The sequence below is a fragment of the Neopsephotus bourkii genome, unplaced genomic scaffold (assembly GCF_033783945.1).
Source record: "Neopsephotus bourkii isolate Nb327-2 ecotype Australia unplaced genomic scaffold, CSIRO-AGI_Nbou_v1 NB_1290, whole genome shotgun sequence".
In the NCBI taxonomy this organism is placed as follows: domain Eukaryota; kingdom Metazoa; phylum Chordata; class Aves; order Psittaciformes; family Psittacidae; genus Neopsephotus; species Neopsephotus bourkii.
The window spans coordinates 7605-15208 of record NW_026901774.1 but is presented as its reverse complement, the minus strand read 5'-3'; positions in this window follow the sequence as shown (position 1 = coordinate 15208).

The following is a 7604-nucleotide window of genomic DNA, read 5'->3' as shown; positions in this document are numbered from 1 at the left end:
ACTCCAAGGGGCCATAAAAGAGACAGTTTGCAGTGCAGTACTTCAGGGAGTCAAACTGCATGCCATGTTCTGAGTTCTAGTTATTCTGGTTGCCAAGCCAGACAGAGGCTTGGGTGAGCATGAGCAGCAACTGCCCTCAGAACACCCACATTAACAAAATAACATCCCTCATTCTTCCAAACATAAATAAATCAAGCTGGATAAGAAACATCATAATAGCTTTCACTACTTGCAGACATTTGTTTACAGAAAAATTGTTGTCAGTGCCACTAATGCACAACTTTATTAGATGCATACCTTAACTGACATTCAGGAAAGCAGAACACAGAATAAAGCATAACCTTGTTTCAAACACTTAAACTGTATGGAAGATATTTTCTACCACGAAAGACAGAGTTTCTTAATAAACTCATCTTTAACATGATCAAATCTTTCTAAACTTCATTATTTGCTAAAATCAAAATTCTATGAAATCTTGCAAGTAAACACCTCAGTGTACCACACACATGGCCTGACATTTTTTCTTTAATGCTTTTGGGATTAAAATTTTACAAGAACGAAATAGTGAAGTTATCCCATCCAATCATTTGCTCTAAGCACACAGTAGATTAGACCAGGAATTGAGACGAATCCCCATGCGCAGTGATCTTACAACACTCAGCCCTTTGCACTCCAATGCACAGAAGTTTTGAGTGTTTGGGCAGGGGTGTGTGTGTGTGAAAGGATTAATCCACAAATCTCCTTATCCCCTTCTTATTATAGAATCGCTTCTATCTCTTCCTTCCTCCAAAAATAAAAAAGCCCAAACTACTGACTTTCTCCCATCATCTCTTTACAGTGACTCAAATAGGGACACAACACCGGCTTCACCCAGTGAAGGCTCCGCAGGCCGCCGCCGCCGCCTCCGCCTCTCCGCTCCTTCCCCTCACCGAGGCGCGGTGACACCAGCGAGGCGAGAGAGCGATCCACAACACGCTAGCTCCCTCCGCGGGGCCGGGAGCGCAGGAGGTCGCCGTCCCGGCGAGCAGCGAAGCAGCTCCACCGCCCTGACAAGATCCAATGAAACTGCAGAATCACCCTAGGCCTTATCTGGGCCACCACGCTCCCACAATTAGCGAATCGCGCCGTAGGGCCAGGCCGCCCCTCACAGCCCTTCAAAGGAACCCCCGCGACGCCCCGGGCCGGCAGCGCGAGAGCAAGCAGTACCTGTGCGCTGTTAACCGCCATGACAACCCCCACTCGTGAAAAAAATGACGTCTCCCAAAAAAACTCACACAGCCGCCATCTCACGCACCGGGCAGTCGGCACGCACTGCGCTTGTGCACGGAGGGGCGGGGTGGGAGCGTCTCTGCGCCTGCGTGCTGGCCGAGTGACGGTGGCTGTGTGGCTGTGGTGGCGGCTGGGACAGTTCTGTGGGAGGTAGGTTTGTTCAGAGGTGAGAGGATGGGTGAGATAGTTAAGAACTTCGCTTTCGGGCGAGGTGGGTCTAGGTTGAGGCTAGCCGGCGGTGGGAGCCTGGTCCCCCATTGCTGGGGCTGCGGGCAGCTGAGTAACCCGGGGAAGGCAGCGCGGCCGGCCTTGTCCTACCGCAGTGAGGTAGTGCGGTGCAGGAGAAACGCAGCTGGAAAAGTGCACGTAGCCAGGCTGCCCCCAAGGAATTAATGCAGGGTTCACCTCGAAAGGCTGTAAAAGGGTGCATGTCACTGCTTGCTCTGGCAGGTGAGAGGTAGGATGTGTGTCCATGCAAGGCAGAGTGAAGCTATACTAAGTATGTCCCAAATGACGAGCGTGGGAATGGGTTCAGCATTTGTATCTGGAAAAAAAAAACACAAACCCTCAAGGGATTAAGCCAATTTCATGAGTTTGAGAGGACTGACTCATAACTGAATACTAAAACTGATAGCGGAATAGACTCCACAACTTCGTTAAAGTTGTAAAGTAGGTATGCTTTATTCAGCTGAAGACGCACGGGGGATTGGTCCTCCAAAAGGCATGCGTGCCTCAGTGCCGTTTTCCTTCTACATTTATCCTGTAAAGTCATACATATGTATTAGGTCGCACAATACGCCTATACATATTCATATTCTATCCCCGCTTCGTATTATAATGAGCTAAAAGGCTCTCCACGCATGCGCAGTGCCTCCTGGTGGTCTTGGGCAGGGGTCTTCAGATGAAGTAAGTAGTCTTCCTCTTGTGGGTAGGGGTCTTCAAGATGAAGTAAACGAGTCTTCCTCAGGCTTGAACTTTTTACCTCTGGTCCTCACGCATGCTCTTTAGGAGCTGGATGGGTCTGGTCTATGTCTAACTGGTTTAATGAGCTATTCCCTTCGTTAGGAAGCTTTATCTTAGTACTGCCTGATAAGGCATCTGCTGAGCTTGTCAAGCCAGCTATGACTTAAGCAGTACTCCTTGTACAACCCCCCCTATTCTCCTCATTAGGAGGCTCTGTCCTGGTACTGCCTGATAAGACATCTGCCGAGCTCGTTAAACCAGCTATGACTTAAGCAGTACCCCCCCTGTACGTTTTGTCTAACCCCCTTGTACAACCCCCCTGTACATTTTGTCTAACCCCCTTGTACAACCCCCCCTGTACACAATAGGCCACATCAGTTTCAATTCCCCCCTTTTCTATAACATAAGTAAATTCTTTTACTTAAGAGATACCCAGGTGCCTTCAATGGATTTGCGAAACATATTCGATACACATTGGATTAAGCATGGAATTGTCATTAAGACTAAAAGAACTACAGCCAGAATCCAAATCCCTTGTTTGATTAACTCCTTAATCCACCCTGTAATCCCAAACCCATTCAACCAATCATCCAACCCTCCATCAACTTGCAATTTCTTTAGCTGTTGTGCTGTCCAACATGCGAGGCGATGAATATCTGCCAATGCTTTTCCAGCTGCTACGTTTGGTAAAAGCAGTGCAGCAAAGAATCGCTTTGTATGGCCCCAAATCTTTAATGTGGGGTCACATTTAGGGCCTAATTGGTTAACAGATCTTTTATTCCTATGAAGGTCTTCTCGTAGGGCTTGGATTACATGTTTTTTTGGAAGCTCCAAACAAGGACAATTTTCCTAAATAGCATGGTCCCCCATGCGGCTTAGAGGGTATTCCTGGCCATGCACGGTCTCCGCATATCAAGAAGTAACCTGGGGGTAGTGCCTTAGGGGTGATAACATCATATGGGAGTGAAGGAGAAGACCCAAGACAATATGAGGTAACATTATGATACCAATCTTTCCTACTAGTCACTTTAGTTTCTGGAGTTTCATCTGACCAAGAATTGAATGTTATACAGCTCTGATTACTTTGGTCAGACCCCAGAAGTCGGAGTTCCTGAATTGGGATGGTTGAACGATTTAGTCCTTTTATAATTCCTCCTGTTTGAGCAGATGCAATTGTCCAATCGCCTGAAGTTCTCTTAACTACTTTAGTTACTATTGTAAGGTTCAAGACTGAATCATTCTTCACCCATCCATAGAAATCATCTGGATTTAAATAAGGAACTCCAATTAAACACGTTTGGAATGGGTTTCCTACTTGTGTGAGTGATAAACAAAAATCAGTAACACCAGTTCTATTTGCCCAAGTAAGCCAAACATTTGTCTCTGTTCCTAATAGTGGTAACATTTTGTCAAGACTTTGTGTGACCCCTAGAATCACAGTTAATCCTGTAATTATTTTCATCATTCTTCGACCTCTCACTGGTTATAATTGCAAACAAGAGAAAAGTATTAAAGCTTTAAACAGGAAGGTTAAAAATATCATCAATACAGTCTTATCAACTTGCAGTGTTACTTGTTACGGATTAGCTTTAGTTTCAGTTCATCTTCAGTTTGGATCGCTCTCCAGGGTGTCTTCAGGGATTTCTTAACTCGAGTATGATGAATCCAGGTGTTCTGTTCCTTAATCTTGATAGCTGTGAATGTAGTTAATAACACCTGGAATGGCCCTTTCCACCTTGGCTCGAGATCATCATCTCCTGTAGGTTTGAAAGATTTTACATACACATAATCTCCAGGCTTTATATTGTGTACTGAGCTATCCAACTGCTTGGCTCGAGATCATCATCTCCTGTAGGTTTAAACGATTTTAAATACACATAATCTCCAAGCTGTATATTATGTACCGAGCCGTCCAACCCTCTGCTTCGAGTTCCAGCCACATGTTTTTCAGTTCTAGTAAGCTGCTTTCCTAACTCTATTATATAGGTGTTCATGGTTTCTTCTCCTGCTTGGGGAGACATTCCCTGTTGAACCCCATATGGCCTTCCATATAAAATTTCAAAAGGACTCAGTCCTCGTGCTCTTGGTTTAGTTCGAATTCTCAACAAGGCCAATGGAAGGGCCTGGGGCCAAGGTAGCCTGGCCTCCTGGCCCAACTTCACAATTTGTTGTTTGATTAAATGATTCATCTTTTCTACTTCTCCACTTGATTGTGGATGATAAGGGATATGAAGTTGCCAATCAATTCCAAGATATTTGCTTACTTGCTGTACCACATTTGAAATAAAATGTGGCCCTCTGTCTGAAGATATTATGGCTGAAACTCCAAAGTGTGGTATTATCTCCTGTAACAGTATTTTGGTCACTTCTCGTGCCTTTGCGCTCCTAGTTGGAAAGGCTTCTGGCCAACCTGAAAAGGTGTCTGTTAATACTAACAAGTATCTATACCCCCATTTTCTCGGCAGTTCCGTGAAATCGATCTGCCATTGCTGTCCTGGTCCATTACCCTTTCCAATTTGACCCATTTTGAGCTTGGGTATAATTTTGGGATTTGTCCTAAGGCAAAGATCACACTGGTGAGTTACCTGTTGAATGGTGGCATATAATTTTCTAGCCATAATGTTGCCTATTAAATGTTTATGTAAGGTTTTGGCTCCCCAGTGTGTTTTCTGATGTTCATTCTTTACTAAAGACCATAACATTGATAAGGGAACAATTACCCTTCCTTGTGGTGTGCTGACCCACCCTTCTTCACTGAATATTCTGTTTTGATCTGCAATCAATTTTTGATCTTCCTTATTATAATTTGGCTTTACCTTCTAAGGAAACTTCCCCATCAGGGATCAATGCTCCTTCGGTTGGTACCTCACCTTTTGCTGCTTCTTTTGCCTCTCTGTCCGCCAGCTCATTTCTTTCTTCTAATTCAGAGCTCACTTTCTGGTGTGCCTTGATGTGCACAATTGCCACCTTCTCAGGCAATTGGACTGCCTTCAATAGTCTCAATACTTCCTGTGCATGTTTGATGTTTTTCCCTTGTGAATTTAACAGTCCTCTCTCCTTCCAAATAGCACCATGCGCATGTATGACTCCAACTGCATATTTTGAGTCTGTGTAGATGTTCAGGGCTCTGGTCAGAGCAATCAATTCCGCTTTCTGTGCGGAAGTGTTTAGGCAAAGGTCCAGATTCTATTACCTCTCTGCAGGTGGTAACTGCATATTCAGGCTGATGACATGACTGCTCCCGTCAGTGAATCAGGTTTCTGTGTTATCCAAAGGGATACTCCTCAAATCTGGACTACTAGGATAGGCAGCCTCAATGGTTTCCAGGCAATCATGGTGTACAGGTTCTCCTTCATTACCACTGAGGAAAGAGGCTGGATTGATAATGTTAGTTACCACAATTTCAACATTAAATTTCTGAGGAGAAAGTCAGTGTCCACCTTTTACTTCCAGTACGGCAGACATTGTATGAGATATCCCTGGAGTCCCAAGAAATTTAAGAGTCTTACCGTCCAAGCCACACAAGTTTCCGGGTGGCAATCTGCGGTGTCGTCCACATACTGCAGTATTCTCCTTCCTCCGGTGGGGCTTCCCATGATTCTAAGTCTTTGGCAAGTTGTTCTCCAAACAAAGCAGGACTGTTCTTAAATCCTTGAGGCAGCACCGTCCATGTGAGCTGGGTTTTGCACCTACTTTTGGGGTTTTCCCATTCAAATGCAAAAATTTTCTGACTGGCTTCATGGAGAGGGAGGCAAAAGAAGGCGTCCTTTAGATCTAAAACAGTAAAGCAAGTTAGTTCTGGAATTAAGCAAGTCAGTAGCATGTATGGATTTGCTACCACTGGGTAAAGATCTTCAGTGATCTTGTTGACACCTCTCGGATCCTGTACCACCCGATATGATCCATCAGGCTTACAGACTGGTAAGATAGGGGTATTAAAATCAGATTGACATTCTTTTAATAATCCTAACTCTAAAAAGTTTTCAATTATTGTACAAATTCCCTCCCTATCTTCTTTTCTTAGAGGGTATTGTTTAATCCTGACTGGTTGTTTTCCCTCCTTGAGCTTAATCTGTATTGGGGGTGCATTTCTGGCTTTCCCAGGTATGTTTGTAGCCCATACTCCCGGGAATACTTGATCTAATATATCTTCCCTAAACTTCTCTTCTCTCTGGTGTGTGATCAGTTTTAAGCTTAACATTTTTACGTATTGCTGATCATTTACTTTCAAGGTGATATCGCCTTCTTTGAAGGTAATAATGGCTCCCAGTTGTTCCAACAAATCTCTCCCCCAGGAGAGCCTTTGGGGCATTAGGCATATATAAAAATTTATGAATGTCCCATTGCTTTCCCAATTGGTATTTCAGTGGCTTACAAAAATATGCCTTTTCACTTTGGCCAGTTGCCCCTTTTACAGTAACATAGTCTCTCCCTACAGGTATCAATGCCTTATTCAGAGCCGAATATGTTGCCCCAGTGTCTACTAAAAATTCCACTTTATTTCCTCTAGTCCATAGTTTTAATTTAACCAGTGGATCCGCTAGGGAGGATTCCCTAGGTCCCTTGTCAGCCTAGTTCCAATTCAGCCACTGGAGCCACTCCATGGCACTCTCTCCCCCTCAGGGCAGTCAGTTTCAAAGCACTTCTGTCCACATCTATTCAACAACCCCTCAGTCCCGTCTGTCAACACGTCTGTTCCCACTTGTTTACCTGCCCCAGCACCCATCCCGTGCTCAAACACAGGAGCTGCGCGAGCTCCCCTCCTTTCCACTTGGTTTCCTTTTTTTTTTTCCTCACAGTTGCTCCCCCTGCTCTGCAGAGGTTTCAGATGCCTGCCGCTGCAGCAGCACTTCCAGTTTAACCCTTTCTTAACTCTGAATGTGAATGTGCTGCTTGTCGCAGGTGACAGCAATCTCCTCCTCCTTATCAATATCTGATAGGACAGATACAGAGGGTGCTTCTCTCAGAGGTATGTGATACATAATTTTCCTATTTATAACTTTCAAACATCATTCCCCAATATCCCAGGCCGAACAACATCTCTCCAGCTTAGCTTCCAGTTTTTCCTTGTCCTTTTCCAGAGCCAGAATTAGGGATCTGGCAGAGCTATATTAATTTCACATTCTGCCTGCCACTCCGGGTGATCTCCCACAGTGAAAAACATATCTGTATACACCACTTAATCCCATTTTCCTGGCAACCTCAAAACCAACATTCATTGTAACAATGTATTATAATTCAGAGTTCCATTTTTAGGCCATTTCTCCTGATCTTCCAAAGTATATAAAGGCCACCATTGGTTACAATATTTTATCAATGTTTTCTTGTTTACCGAGCCCCCAGAAGACCCTCCCAGTTCTTTCCAGTGTGCC